The sequence below is a fragment of the Ursus americanus genome, chromosome 7, assembly GCF_024610735.1.
Source record: "Ursus americanus isolate L20-20 chromosome 7, mUrsAme1.1.p, whole genome shotgun sequence".
NCBI lineage: Eukaryota > Metazoa > Chordata > Mammalia > Carnivora > Ursidae > Ursus > Ursus americanus.
Genome location: NC_142133.1, coordinates 62,238,183 through 62,254,060, shown reverse-complemented (window position 1 = coordinate 62,254,060; position 15,878 = coordinate 62,238,183). Strand labels below are relative to the sequence as shown.

General features: G+C 56.3%; 1 protein-coding gene across 1 annotated transcript in view; it reads right to left on the bottom strand.

The window, feature by feature from the left end:
* Positions 1-15,357: 15,357 nt before the first annotated feature.
* The window catches only part of CAPN13 (calpain 13), an 85,933-nt gene continuing 85,412 nt past the window's right edge, over positions 15,358-15,878 (bottom strand). Inside the window, exon 23 of the mRNA XM_045809138.2 lies at positions 15,358-15,786. The gene's annotated coding sequence lies outside the window, so the exon portion shown is untranslated. The remainder of the gene's footprint in view (positions 15,787-15,878) is intronic.

The following is a 15,878-nucleotide window of genomic DNA, read 5'->3' as shown; positions in this document are numbered from 1 at the left end:
CCTGCTGGAGGGAATGCTAGGAGGGCTTCCTGGGCTCTGCCCCCCTCCCTGCCTCACGCCTCCCCCGTGAAGGGGGACACAGCCCCCTCCTTGCTCTGACTGCCTTCCCAGGAGATGGGGACTCTCGGTCTGGGCTCCAGCCCCTGTTGGCCGGAGCCATTGCCCTCCCAGGCCTGGGCAGTGAGTGGGGACGGAGTCCTCAGGCTAGCCCACTCCCTCGAGGAGAACCTCACTTGGTCCCCCGGGGGGGGGGGGGCTCAGCGGCGGGAAGGGGTCTCAGCCAAGCCACCCTAGGACAGCAGTTGACGTGAGAGCAGATGGAATGGGTTTCAGTTCAGCTTTCCCAACAAAAACCACTTGGAATTTATGTCCCTGTACATACCGTTCCAGGTTTCTGCTCAAACTCATCCTCCACGGAAAGCCGACACAGACGGCGGGAAGGACAGAGGCCACCTTTTCGTGGCCTCATTTTCAACCTGCTGTCAGGGATGGAGCTGGCACTTGGCAGCGTGATTGGTCCTCCAGCAGACCCACGAGGTACAGATCGTTACCCTGTTTTACAAATGAAGAAACTGAGGTGCGGAAGGCTGAATAATGCTCCCTCCCCCCAAAGATGTCCATGTCCTAAACCACAAAACCTGCAAAGAATTTCCCATTCGTAGCAAAAGGTGCTTTGGGCCCGCGATGAAGGGTTTCGGGATGGGGAGATATCCCGCATTATACCGATGGACCCCACGGCATCACCAGCATCCTCATAAGAGGGAGGCAGGAGGCCAGAGTCAGAGGAAGAGGCCCAGCAATGGAAGCAGAGGTCCCAGTGATGCCGGGTCCCCAGCCAAGGAACGCGGGCAGCCTCTAGAAACCGGAGAAGACACGGAAACGAAGACACGGAAACGGAGAAGACACGGCCTTAGAGCCGGAAGGAGCGCAGCCCTGCAGACACCTTGGTCTTAGCCCAGGGAGGCTGATTTGGGTGCCTTTCCTCTAGAACTGTATGCTGGTACACCCGTGTTGTCCAAGGCATTTGTTTCAGTAGCAATAAAACCCGAGTCTACCAGGCATTCCTTCCCCCTGGCCACAGAGCTGGAAGAGGCAGAGGCGGCTTTTGAACCCAGGTCTGTCTCCGCAGGTTCAAAAGATGTTAAGAAACTCTTCCTCAGAACCTGGAGCCCCGGAGCCGAAGGGGCTCTTGCTTAGCCCGGGCTGCAGCCGAGCTGAGGGACAGAGGCTTGAGGCCCTGGGGAGGCCTCCAGGCTGAGTCAGGAGGTGAGGCGCTGTTAGACCAGAGACGCTCACAACTTCCAGTGGCTTCCTCCTAGAGGACTTGCAACTCTGTGTTCCCGCAGGGTTTAGGACGCAGGTGCTGCCCCATCGTGCCCGCTGCCGGCTGGGGGGAGGGGGACAACAGAACAGCTTCTGCCTGCCTTCACGGGGAACAGCCGAGAAGCATCGTGGCCCTCCCTGACACGCTCAGAGGAGCAAGCCCAGCTCTGTGTGACCGACCATGGGACCTGGCATAAATCACTCAGTGGCTCCTGTCCTCAGTTTCCCCATTGGAAAAACAGGAAGAAAATACCTACCCCCGGGCTGCTGGAAGGGTCTGTTGCACGTGGGTCTGAGGGGAGCCGAGTCTCAGCGGGCGTGCAGTCCCGTGGGCCTTGTACCTGCCCTTCGTCAGGCGCTGGAGCCCATTCTGGCTGGTAGGTGCCTCTGTTGTACCGGTGGCCAAATGATCTTGAGGGTGCCCTGGGGTCCAAGTCACGTGATCTTAGCTCCAATTACCTGCTCCAGCCACAACACCTGGTACACGTGCCTCTGCGGGGCTTCCCTCCTGTTCTGGGCCTCCAGTCCCCTGCGACAGAGAGAAGTAGCCTCTGGAGAACTGCCTCGCGGGGGACACATCTGGCAACCTGGCCCCTCTGGCCAGCGGCCCTTTAAACAGGAGCACATTGCTCCTGCCACCCCCCTTTGCCAGAATGCTGGGGGAGGCCAGGCACGGATGTCCCTTCCCCCAGGAAGTGCGGGCGCATGGGGGCCCGGAGCCCAGGAGAGCCAGGGGAGAGAGCCAGCAGCGGCAGTCTCTTCAAGTGACTCGTTCCGGATCTGTTTGGAAAGTTGCGTTTGGTGACACATCTACTCATGTCGCTATATTTATCGGTGAGAGAGGCAGGGTATTTTTGAATGGATGTAATTTCTGGCTCTTTCCCTCGAAAAGAAACTTCTCATTCCTATTCCTCTCTCCCTGCCTCTGCTTCTTGCACACTTCTTCTGTATGCACACACGGATGCGCACGCAGACCCAGAAACACACGCACATGCCCGCACGCAGAAAGGAGGACCCTTGGTTCAACAACTACTATCCCACGACTCTCTGTGGTTGACTCTTGCCTCTCTAGCATGGCAGACAGACAGACAGATAGAAAGGCAGAGAGAGGGAATGGAGGGAAAAGCTTGGAAGAAATTGTGGGTTGGATCATTTATTTTTTTCTTCCAACTTGACTGCACACTCACTCAGGATGAGGGAAATGGGCCAAGGGCAGGAGAGAAGGCCCGGAGAGTCACCTGCCAGGCCAGGGGTGGGAGGGGGAGGGGGTGAGGGGTGGAGCAGGCGGGAGGCCTCAGGTCCCCTGAGCAATATGCTCTCTGGCTCCGGTGAGACTGCTGAGCCGACAGAGGTCGCATGCTTGCTGCTGAGCCTAAGCTGAGCGCTGTGGGGAGAAATCAGCAAGAAGACCCACGATGGCCCGGCAAGCTTGAGAAACACAGCGGGACCTGCTTGCTACAAGGGTGACACCTTCAGTGCTGCTTTTAAATTCAAATAACCAGCAGCCAGGAAGTAAATCAGGGAGGTAGGAGCCTGGACACATAGCTACATGGTGGACGGGTCCAGGGTGCTGTCTCCCGAGAGCAAAGTCACAAGGTTTTTCTCCCAAGTTCCCTCTAGAAGTCTTATAATTTTTGGTTTTACACTTAGGTCTCTGATCCATTTTGAGGGGATTTTCGCATGTGGTGGGAGACACGGCTTGAGGTTTGCTCTTTTCTTCCTGCATGTGGATATTCCATTGTTTCGGCCTCGCGCTTTCAACAGGATATCCTGTTTCCCATTGCCTTGAAACCAGATAATGCGTTTTCTGCAACTTTGCTTTTCTGGGTCAAAACTGGCTTGGCTCTTCAAGTTCCTTTGCATTCCCATAGAAGTATTAGCACTAGCCGGTCCCCGCTAGTCAGTTTTGCCGAGGGTCTTCCTGAAACTGCACTAAACATCCACATCGACCTGGCGTGACCCGCCCTCCTCACGAGCCCCGACTTTAGGGCTTCCCCTCCTGCCTGTATCTCAGAGAAAGTTTCTCTTCCCTCTCTGGATCTGCCCTCACCATAGCTTGTTCTCGGTTGTTATTCACCACGTCCAAGGCTGCGGCTGGAGGTGGGGTGGGGGGATGTTCTCTGCTCTGCTCAGCTTAGCATGCGTGGCCCTGCCCCTCCCCCGCCAGAGATAACTGGTCCCTGCATTTCTGCCCCCCTCCCCAGGGTTCACTTTCCCTTCTCCCAGCTGCAGGGGGTCCTCACCTGTGCCCCAAGGGCAACAGCGCTTGATGCCCTTTACCCAATGGCCTATATTCTTTCTCTAAGGGAAACAGGGAAAAGGATCTGGGCAGGCTTCACGCTTTTCCTGAAGCACCATTCCTACCCTAGACGGGGACCCAAGAGGGTTGCCCGCGCCTCCCAAGGGTGCTGTAGCTTCCTGCAGGCCCCACACTTGGCCTTCAGCAGTCTGCTCAGAAGTTTGTTTGGATTGTTCTTTCCCGCTTGTGTGGGGTCCAACACCTGTAACAGGTAAGTGAGCACCGGTGTCGTCTCTGCTCAGAGGTGCGCGCTTTCCCTAAGATTTCAGCCAAGTGTATCGTCCACTTCAGCTCCGGGAGGAGTTCAAGGAAAGGGGTCATCTTGTGGAGTGTCTGGCCTTGCTTTTGATAAAGGTGAGAGCGATGCTCTTTGCAGAACTGTAGCGCTAAGCAAAAGCCAGCACTCCTCCAGCCTTTTTGAAATTTAAAGTCTAGAAGCTTAATTTATTGAGTGATGTAAGGGGGATCTTTGAAAATGGAACGGACGCCTTGACGTTCCGAATAGGGTGCACTACCCCATGGGTCACCGTTCAGTAGCAGACACTAACAAGTCTCCCCCTTCCCTAACCCCCTCGCCCCCACTTGAATTCTCTCTCCAGGAAGCTAGTGTTCCTATCCCGGCAGGAGTGTTTTATGCGACCGCAGCAGAATGTCTCTATTCTTTACTGCTCACTGTTATACACAGGATAATGCACTTTGCATTCTGCTCTATTGCTTTGCTGTTTTCACCTGGAAATTCATGTTTTGGAGACCTTTTCCTGATCGACAGAAAGAGGTTCTCATGTTAGTGGCTCTGTGAGGACCTGCTGTCCCTCTGGGGTCCGCACCTCCAGCGGTGGGGGAAAGACAGGGCCAGGGTTGTCCCTGAGGGGTGGGGGTGGCAGGTGCACACTCCAGGTTAACCATAGCTAACTAGTTCTGATCATCTGTTGGGCTCATTAATATAAATGACCTTAGTAAGTCCTCTTAAGCATCTCTACGAGGCAGGACTATTTGCAGCCCCATGTCAGAGAGGAGGAAAGCGAGGCTCTAACTTCAAACAAGAGCATCTCCCTGACAGTCGCTCAGCGTGGAGGGTGGGGCCCCGGCTTCTCTGCTGCCAGCCCACTGCCCCGTCCAGACACCACGGGCACACGCCGGAGGCTTCTCCTCAGCCTGCTGACAGCTGGGCCACAGGGGGAAGGAAAGAAGATAGACTCTTCAGGGGACAAGCTGGTGGTCCTAGGCATGCTCTGGCCCAGACCCACTGGCCACCAGGCCCCAGCAGGACATGCGTCTGCACATGTGCCTTCCTGGCAACATTTGGGGATGAAGGGATTAGAGGCCACCCAGCCCAAATGTAATTGCTAAAGGAGTTCAGTCGAAGGAGGATTACCTGGGGATTGGTAGGAAGTCTCCCACAAATCATGGTGGCTGCCGGTGGCAAAGATTACTTGGGGATCGGAAGAGGTCCTGTTGGATGAGGCAGAGACAAGAGGACATTGCTTTCTTGGGGTTCTCAGCACCCCGCACAGGGCCTAGGCAGGGAGGGAGCCTTGACCGACAGGACCCTCCCTGGAGACTGGGCTCTGTGCAGAGGGCATCTTCGGGGCGTCAGGGCCCTGGGTCCTCCTCCTTTCCCTCCTTGAGCCTCACAGCGCTACCAAGTCTACCAAGTGGGGCTCCTAGAACACCAGCAGGCCCCTGGCACGGAGGGCACTTGCCGGGCAGCTGCTGGGGAGACGGGGTTTGCCCTCAGCTTGGCCCCCATTGTAAACCCTCCCATCTGAGCGCACCGTCCTTTCTCTGCGTGAGGCGGACAACTGTGCCCCTCCATGCGTTCCGTCCTGCTCCCTTGCGCCCAGCAGGGTCAGAGCTCAATCAACAGCCCTGTGATGACTGTCGCCAAGGACGTGCCTGCCCGGGCACACTCAGGGAGGTAACCCCCTAAGGGTCCATGACCCCATGCTGCCACCTGGCGGTCACAGGAAAGGAAATGACAGGGATCCAAGACGATGAAATGATAAGGCTGCCGATGGCTATCAGATGCGGAGCTCTTCCCTGGACGGCATCCCATAACACTTTCCACAGACCATCTTGTACACCTAACATCTCATAGCGAATAAAGTGCTGCTGCTATTTGTGACCAGAAACATCACTCGTGTTCCTTTAGTTAATCCTTACTACAACTCTGGCAGGTCAAGATTTAGTCTCTCTACCAAAGAGAGGGCAGCAAGGTTCAGAGATGTTAGGTAACTTTCCAAGGTCACACAGCAAGGGAATGGCAGAACTAGGACTGACACCATTATGCATTTGGAGCCAAACTCATGTTTGTTTGAGCCCCATGTGCTTTCCCCCAGAGAGTCTCTTGATCCTCACATGGGCTCTGGGCCAGGGGAGGGGGTCTGGCAGGGAGGACAGGTCCCACCATGAGAGAGACTCAAGGGTTGGGAAGCATCTGCTTTTGTCTGCGATCAGCCCTGGACAGACACTGAGCTCGAGGTCACAGCCCTGCAATCTTCAAAGTCAGCCAGGCATTTTCCAAACAAGCGTCCCGTGTACACAAGGCGGGCACAGAGATGTGGATTCGAAGGCACAGCCTGGGAGGAAATGCACATCTCTGGGAACCACGATTAAGGAAGCCTTTTAATTTTCCTGTTTATGCTTTGTGTCTCTGTGTGTGTGATATTTCTCCCAGAGCATCCGAACTGCATCATATGAAAAGTAACATCACCAGGAAAGACCTCGGACATTGTCTGGCTGAGAGTCGGCACTCAGTAGTGTGGTTCAGTGAAAAAAGGAAGGAAGGAATCCAGGGAAACTAAGGCAAAGAGAGGGAGAGAGGTGTTCCCAGGGTCAGAGAGCTACCACAGAATTGGATCCAGACTTGGGTCTCCCGATACCTGCCTGTTCTCTTTCCACCCCCTGAACGGTACCCGGAGTGGCTGCCGGGTCGAGCAGGTGGAGGGAAGTCCAGTGTGCCAGAGCAAGGCACTAGGGAGCAAGTGAGGATTTTAGAGCAGGGGAGTTGCCAACCAGAACTATGCTTTTGCCATATAGCCAAGTCCTTTCCTGTTCTTTCATTTGGCTATGAAAAAACTTTTTTCAGGAGAGAGGGAGGGAGGAACTGATCTTACAAATCCTACACCCAGGCCTGTTATTATGTCCAGCCCTGGGCTGCATTTGCAGCCCTGTCTCCTGATTTATTGACAAGGTCACTTGGCCCAGTCTTGTTCTCAATTCCCACACCTGTGCCCACTCCCTAGAGAGCTCCCTGAGGGAGCTGAGGGGTGATGGAGGTGAGCGTCAGCGTCCTCCTGGTCTGCCCCGGGCTTCAGGTGACCCCCCGCCCCAGCTACCGTGGGCCCCACTGTGGGCCCCACAGGCCGCGCCCTCTGATGTCACTATCTTACTTCATTCTCACCACAGCCTCAAGGGAAAGTATTTCCCTTCAAACAGACTTGAGGTTTTGAGCAGTTTTAGGTTCACAGGAAAATGGAAGGGAAAGTACAGAGAGTTCCCGCATACCCCCGGCCCCATGAGTGCCCATCCTCCCCACAGCAACAACCCCCACCAGAGTGGGACCTTTGTTACAGTCGACGAGCCTACACTGACATGTCATCGTCTCCCAGGGTCCACAGTGGACAGGAGGGTTCACTCTGGGTGTCATACATTCTATGGGCTTGGACCAGAGGTGGTACTTGTGGGCGCCTGATTCCAGAGGAGGGCGGCTGGGCCCAGAGAGTGAGGGTCAGGCCGCACAGACAAGAGGTGGCAGGGATCCGGCCCTGGTCTGTCCACTCTACGCGGGGCCACAGGGCTCCCTGCAGAGGGCTGCTGTGGGGCAGAGCCCCTGAGCAGTCTGAGCTGGGGGGGGGAGGGAGTGGGGGAGGGAAGGGTGGGGGGCTCCCCAGAGGCACCAAAGCTAGTCTCCCTTGCAGTCACAAGGCCTTTGTCAGCCCGTACTGACTTTCTTGCATCTCACTGGTCGGGCCGTGTGACGTGGAAGGGTTTGAGCCGTTCTCCCCCCTTTGTGGGATTCAACAGGCTGGCACCTGAGACCTGTCTGAATTGTCCCCCTTCCTGGAGGTGATTCGACAGGTGGCCATTTCTACGGTGACTCGGAAGGACTGACCAGATGTCGGAACATCCACACGGCTCCACTTACTGCTGAACTGAGTTACTGTTCCCTAAGGAGCCTCCGTCCCCAGCTTCCTCTGCCTGTCTCTCATAGTCGGGGTGTCTGGGTAGGTCCCCCTTCTCCCCACTGGGGTACTTCCGGGCCTCCTCCGGGATGCGCGGAACCAGCCCTCCTGGGGCAGCAAACGCTCAGCCTCTTTCGGGACTGGCCCGGCTCCTGGCAGCGCCCCGACCCTGGAGCTGCCTCTTCTCCCGAGGCCATGTGGGCCCACGGAAAGCGCAAGGCTCTGGAGTGACACCCTCGGCGTCGGCATCTCAGCCCTGCCTCTTGTGTCCGTGTGGCCCTGGGCGAGACCCTCCGGCTTCTCAGCCCACAGTTGTGGCATTGTTCCTCCCAACGAGGCATAAAGACTGGGGCTGGTGGTGCAGGCACCTGGGTGGCGGCAGGTGCTCCAAAGCGGGTGGTCCTGTTCCCGAGCCGGATGGGATTGCCGCTGGCCGGCTCTAGCTCTGAAATACCTCCCGTCTAGAAAAGATGCCGAAAGGGGCTGCTAGACAAGGGGTCAAGGGGGTCCGGAACCCAGCCTTCAATTATCCAGCTGACAAGTAGGAATCAATTCTGGTACAGCCAATGACAACTCCATCACCCACGCTGGGGATCCATGCGCCCTATTTGATTTTCATTCAGGAACCAGGATCAATAGTGACCTCTCCACGGGGTGCTGGGGCTGCGAGGGGCTTGTTAGCATGAAGGCCCCCCTCCCGCATCAAAGGCCAGGCGGCTCCTCACTTTCTGCCTCCAGCCCAGTGGAGGCGGCGCTCCTCTCTTGGACTGCATCGGACTTCTGGGGAGTTTGTTGGCTGTAGTCCAGCCTCCCCCAGTCTCTTCGGTTGGAAAGTGCAGACGTAGGTCCAGGAGCCTTCTTTGTCAGCAGCCTCCCCGTGTCTCTGGTTTGGGAATCTCTGCCTTAGAGCATCCGCGGGGCACCTGCTGCCTCCCTAGGGAGACAGTCCAAGAAGCAATGGTGGTGACGTGAGCTCGTGGAGGAGGAGAACAGGATCTTATGGTCAGTTATCCTTACAGAAGGGGCCCTATTAGTGTGGCGGAGAAACACAGACTCCAGAGTCCCACACACATCAGGGGAAACACCAGCTCCCATGCCGATGCTAGCGGCAGATCCTTCTCCCATAACTCCTAGCTTTTAGTGCCTTCTCAACATTAAGATGGGAACGCTAATATCTATTTCAAGGAATTCCTGAGGGGGATGCACAACACAGGGCCTGGGGCACAGAGTAGATATTTAACTTCAAATCCCAGCTTCTTGGCCCTACTTTGTAACTCTGGACTCAGCTGGTGCAATACCAGGCATGGCCAGAAGAGGGTGCTAGAAGGACACTGCAAGGCATACGGAGCAAGCGCGCCCCCTCCTGGCCCGAGGGTGCATTTCTCCTCCTCCAGGGTGACTGCACGTGGCATCTGGGCTCCCGCACGCAGGGGTGCTCTCTCCATGGTGTTTTCCCGGCGGGGTGGGGGGTGGGGGGAATCCTGCGCTCCACTCCGGCCCGCTGGTGCCCCAGTGAACTTCTCCACCACCCAGTGGGCTGCTGTCTCCAACGTGGTCTGAATCTCATCCAACTTCATTCCTTCTTCAGGTCCTGCCCCTCAGCCCTAGAGGGGGCAGCTGCTGCCTGCACCTTCGGCTCCTGTCTCCCTTAGAGTCCTCCACGGTCCCTGCTAGTAGTTAACCACCTTTCACTAGCTAATAACTGTCTGTATTAAGTTTTCCCTATTCCAACAGCTGGTGTGATTTTTGTCTCCTGCCTGGACCCTAACATCTAGTTGGTGTTGTACGACGGCAGTGCACCTGCTCTCCGTCTCCAGCAAAGCGCTTTCACATGACAAGGGACGACTACCACACACCACCAGAAGCTGCGACAACCCTAGAAGTTGCGTCCGCAACGTGAACTAGTCACTTTCTTCTTCAAAGGACTGCGGAGTGCTACCCGTTACACTTCCCGGGACGGCGTGGGGGAAACCACGAGGAGTGAAGGGACAGCCTCGTCTAGCATTTTTGCAGTTTGCATATCAGAAAAAAACCAAGGTCTTCCGTGGAAATCACGCACCGCTCAAAGATTATACTTTGAGAAAAACTAATAAACCAAAGACCAAAAACAGGTGATAAGGGCCATGACCCAAGAGGCGGGGAGCCGAGCTCTTCCAGGCCCAGATGATATGGGGCTCAGGAAAGACCCGAGCAGCTCAGCCTCGTTGTCCTCAGCTGTGCCCCTGGGGAGACACCTGGGCCCACGGGGAGCTGCTGAAGCCGCTGCACATGACCCACTTCCTACTCTTTGTGGTTTGTGGAGTCAGCGTAGGGAGGAAGGTGTGTTAGCAAGAACCCATCTGCATTGTTCTTTGGGGATACATGACCCCTATGGACCCCACCAATAGGGCAAGATTCTGGCACCCAAAATGGGCAAAGCCAGCTGAACTGCCCCCTGTACCCCTAGCAGAAGGTTGGCTCAATGAAGCTTCCTTCTGGCTGGTTGTGTCACTTTCCCCATCTCAGCTGCGGACGGTCGGGCTGCAGCGGTCCTCGGCATGGAGCCCCTGCAGCCTGGTGTGCGACCCCAGCTCGTGGCTGGGTGGAGGTGGGTGTGTGGCATGATTGGGCATGACCCTGCAGATGGAGCCCCAGGGTTCCAGTGGTGAAGTCTGGGCTGTGCCTTCCCCGTGGGGATGTCCTGCCCATCACGGCGGCGGAGATCCCCGCCTGTGAACCATAAGCCGAAGGCCAAACTCCAGACTAAGGTCAGATGGAGAGACGGTTCCAGGGCACTGCTGTACTCACACTGGGGGTCACTGCGGCCCCTTTAGAGGTGGGGATTTGGCAAGGGTTGAGCTACAGACCCGGGCTGTGACTCCCGATGATGGCCACTAGGTGTCACCATCGCACCGCCATCAGCGGCCCCAGTGGGGCCTGATTCCACTTGACCCGGGCAATACCGTGGCGAATGGCCAATGCGGGGTGAGTGAAGGCGCTTTTGAACGTCCACGCTCACAAAGTTGTCAGAGGAGCAGTGGCTCCCAGGCCGACGGAGGAGAGCACCGTTGGGTTTATTTCTCCAGAGAGTGGGTCCCAGTAAGAGCGGCTGCGGCTGGGGGCTCTTTTTTCCTGGCTAGTGGCTGCCCCTGAATGATGATGACGGATTGGAATCCTTAGGACCCGGCTCCTGGAGTTTGCGATGTGGAAGGGACCTTAGAGACCTCCAACTCCAGCCCCTTCACTTTAGAGAAGGAGGCCCAGAAAGAGAAGGCTACTTCCGGAAGCGCACACACAGCTGGCTGGAGGCCGAACCGGGAGCCTTACACGCCGGAGTCCTTGTCCAGGGCTCTGGTCTCTCCTTCACTCATTCTCTTGAGCGTTTACTGAGCACCTACTAGATGCTTTTTTATTTTTATTTTTTTGTGGCTGGACATAATTGGATACCGTTAAAGATGTAAGATGACCTGCCATGCCACGGACCAAAGCAGGGTGGCCCCGCTGGGGGTCCGTTTCCTTCCCCTTGGTCCAGAGAATTTGCCAATATCATCTACTCTTCATGCAAAACACGGCCAAAAGGAAACCAGAATTCAGACAATAATGGAGTCGGACAGACGACGGGACAATTCCACAGATGAGGCAGCTCACTCAGGGGACGCCTGCTTGGGCCGCGGTGGCTGCAGTCTCCGCGGGGCCACCTGAGCGGGAAAGAGCCTTTGGAAGGTGGACGCTTTGAGGCTGCAACCTCTGTGGCCGCCAGGGGGCAGTGTTTCATTACCTCCTGAGCGGTCAGAGAGCAGATTTTTCCCAGAACTGAAGAAAGTCAATCTTTTAGGGGAATGGAGGGGTGTTTATAATAAGAGTCTGAGCATGGAAAAGAGAAAGATACATCGTCTGGATTTGAAATGATCTCTCAAAGGCAGTGATTTCATCATTCTGTCTGTCTCTGCTCTCACGCCAGCAGCTTTATACTTGACACCGCTGTAAAGCTGGAGAATTACGTCTCTGGGTCCAACCCTTTCCACCGGCTCTTCTCCCGTGGTCCGGAGTTGGGGGCACTTGGTGGTCTCAGAAAGAATGTTGTGGAATCTCCCCAGCCCGTGGAGCGTCAAGCCAGCCCCCCGCCTCTCCTCTGAGCTTCTCCAGCCTGCAAAGTCGGGCCCAATGACCCGTCTGCCTCTGTCTTCTCGGATAAAGCCGTCGCCCGCTCCGCTGCAGCCCAGGGCTGCTGTATCGTTATTGACCATTCCGCTGGGATATTAAGCACTTTTGGCTTAGCTGGGGGATGGTTAATCAACAACCTTGTCAGAGTGATGGATTCTTCTAGGATTATTGCTTAATTAGCTTGTTTGGAGGTAAAAATAAACCAGGACATCAGTTCTCTGCGAGCGGGGAGGAAGGGACCGAGGCAGCTGGGAGCGGGGAGGGAGGACTCCGGGACAGAGCCCGGGCGCAGAGTGTGGCTGGGCTGGTGCCAGTGGGAGCTGGAATTCGTGAGGCATCTTACAGCCACTGCGGTTGCTGCGGCCAAGAGTGCTTGCGCCGTTTGGGATTAAGCCCTGCATCGGGCTCTGTGCTCAGCACAGTCTCCTTGAGATTCTCCCCTCTCCTTCTGCCCCTCCCCCTGCTTGCACGCCTTCTTTCTCTCTCTCAAATAAATCTTTTTTTAAAAAGTTATTTCAGGGGATTTTTATGCACAATAAAGTTTGAGAGTTATAGGCCTAACCCTGATCAGTGTTGGACAAGTCATTTCCGCTGCCACTGGCCTTCCAATGATTGCGCTCCATGACCAACACCCCTGTCCACACCCACAGGCCCCAGTCCTCATCCTTCTGTTCTGATGTCCTGATTTCGGTCTGTCATCTGCCTCTCCCATCTTACTCATTTTCTATTGCTCCCTGCCACGCCCCATCTGTCTGCCCCACTCCCGGAACCTTCCTTCTTCCTCTCGCTCTCCATATCCTTCTGCTTGTCTTTCCTTCTCTCCTTCTCTCCTTCCATCTCTCTCTTCTGTTGGCACCTGGCACTCCTTACACTCCCTTCTGTATCCTCTCCTGTCTGGAAGGGGCTGGAGGCCTGAGAGTTCCTGAGACACTTGAAGTTCCCCCAGTGAGATGCACTTATGCGCCATTTAGAAGGCAGAGGAGGGGCAGAAACCTTAGTCCTCTGCCTCCAGCGGGGGCGCAGGCACGAGGCTTCGGGAGATATGAGCTTTTGCCCGGCAATTACCCCACCTTAGGGCTGAGGCGGGCAACTGTGACCACAGCTACCGTTCCCTGCAGGGTCTGGCTAGGGGGCGGCAGCAGCTCCTCATTCCCTGAAAGCTAGTGGTCAGCCTGGGAGTCACTGGCCACCTTCTCTGGCCTTTGCTCCTCCGGCCACTCCAGCAGCTCTGTAAGCACCTTGGTCCCTGTGTTAAATCCTGTTAAAACAGGAACAGAGTGGTTCCTCTTTTCCTGCCTGACACCACCCGAAACACTCTGTTCTTCCCATTTAACCTCCCTATTGCAGGCCCCGCCCCTTTACCTATTCCCACCCCTCCCCCCAACTGGCTGGTCTAGAGAATGGAAAGTTTAAAATACTTAGTTCTGGATAAGCTGTATCATCGTTAGTCTTAATGTCTAGCGTCGGTGAGTCGACCATTCAAGGTTGAGAACTCCCCGTGGAACTGAGCGGCGATATCTGAGCTTCTCCAAGGATTCTGTCCAAGGAGCTCAGGGGCCTTGCAGGAGCAACAGGGAAGGAGCAGGGCAGGGAAGAGGCAGGACACAGTCATGACAGGTCCCCTGTGAGTTCCCACCGTAAACCCTGCCCCTGCCCCCCTTGGTCCTGGAGGTGGCAAGAAGCGAGTCGGCAAAGGGGCCCACTTCTGCTCAAGAGAGAAGCAAGGCTGACATCACCCCACGCCACTGTGTGGAACTGCTTTCTGGGGCTGGGCTGTGTGTGTGTGTGTGTGTGTGTACCCACTGTCAGATGTTCCCCCTCGCTGGGGGGGTAAGCCCCAGCGCCGAGGAGCAGGCCTGTCCTCTCCTCCAGGCAGGGCCGGCCTAGGTCCCGCAGCTGCAGCGGGCCCAGCCACGGAGTGGAGGGATGTGGGTTTCAGTCTGGTATCAGCCTCCTGTAATGGGGCAGCCACCTCTTCTCGGGGCCTGGAGGGTCTCATCTATGGAATGCCAAGGGGAGCCTGGCCACCCTGCTTCCCCATGGAGTGAGTGGCTACAGGCATGGAGGCTCTGGGAGTCTGAGGCCACCCCATTTGGTCCTCAAGGGCTCCCGTCCTGCCCCGTCCCTCTCGCCGGTGCCAGCTGTGCTCCATGCCCACTGCATTTCCAGGCACAACCTAACCTGCTTCAGGGGGACATTCTTGACCTTGGCTGAAGGATGTGGGGAGCCCTGAGAAGGTAGACCCTGGGGACAAGCGGCCTGGTCTGCCCTGTGCCAGTGTTAAGGGTCCAGGCCCTTCCCTCCAATGCAGAGATGGGGGCAAACTCCCCCCAGCCCCACGCAGAGAAGCCAGGCCTCTCCCCCAGGGCCACGCAAGCCCCCCAGCCCCGGTGTGGCTCTGAGAGTCAGCTTTTCAATTAATCAATTGAGTAAACGCTCCCTTTATATCCTGTTAGTTTAAAGAGAAAAGGAAAGACTGGTTCTTGAGCAAAGCGCTGTGAGGGAGGAAACTACTCTGCGTCCTCTGGGCACCAGTCCGAGGGAGCATGGCCGTCGCTGGGCTGCGCGCTGCCGAGCCTAGGTCTGCAAAATCCTTCCAGAAGTCTGGGGTGACATGTAGTAGGGGCAGCAAAGTACGCAGGTCTGTTGGGTTTTCCACCTGGGCGTTCAGGTGAAGTCCTGACAGAGGTGGCTCATTCATTCTTTCGGGCACCAGCCCCCCACCCCGCTCCTTTGTTAGCACAGTCTGTGTTGATTGGTGGGCACCAGTGCTCTGCACGCATTGATCTTACGTGAGAGCCCAGGACTCCGGGGCCTCAGGCATTAGCTCTGCCTGCCTCCTAAGCCCATGCCGAGCACCGTGGCCGTCTATCCTGGTTACCTAAGCAGGGGGCCTGGAGGCAAAATGACCTGGCCCAAGCTTGCTGTGTGTCTGTCCTGCCATAGTTGCTGAAATGATCACGAACTCTTTGCAACAGGTTAGTTGGCTGCCTTTGTTCTCCGTGCCAGGATGTGCCCACTTCCGAATGCTGACCTTGTTCCGAGCGTGGGTGCTTGCCGTGGCGTACCCCTGCCCCATACCACCTGCCTTCTGATGGGGTCCGCTCAGAAGGTCTCCACCCTCCTGCCCTCTCGACACACGTATTTGTAAGGGTTCTCCCACTGGGCAATGCCTCTGGACACGCGTTCTCAAACCGCAAATTCCCAAGCGGGGTCTGGCCTGGTCACTCTCTGGAAACTTCTCTGCTGTAGGGGGCCATGCTCTTCTGGAGACACTTTTATAGATGAAGAGGGAGGGAGACACCTGCCTTGCTGGCTGGGTTTTTCCTTCCCCAAACATTTTTTTAAATCCAGAATTACGATCCTGCTTGTCACAGAGTCCAAGACCTTTATGGGAACTGTGTTTTATTTTGCCATTTGGCTGCAAAACAATCAGGATACAGACAGCGAGAAGTATGATCATTTTGTAACACCCCGCGGACCGCTCCCAGGTCACCCCCAGCACCCTGTGGGTGGGCAGACTGGCTCATTCTGGCTTTTCCTAGAAATGAATTGGACCGGAGGGAAGGGGCCGAGATGAATCTTCTCCCCTTTTTCCCACAGTGGGAACATCTGCTTCATCATCCAGGGCATCCCAGGCTGGTGTCCCGACGTGGTCAGAGGACCTGCTCTGTGACCTCGGGCTTACTAGAGCCTGACCCCTTCGTGGCCCAGGTTCCTCAAAGGCAGCTTTGACTACATTTCAGGCAGGGCAGGTTTCAACGTATCACATTCATGGGGGCGGCACCGCCCACTGCAAGGACAGCCAGATTCCTGAGCGACCACTGGGAGCTTGTCCTAGAGAAAGACACAGATGCTCAAATGCAGAAGGGCCAGGGGAGAGTAAAGAAGCTTTTCCTTCCCTTGAGGGAACACAGAGGCCTGGACCC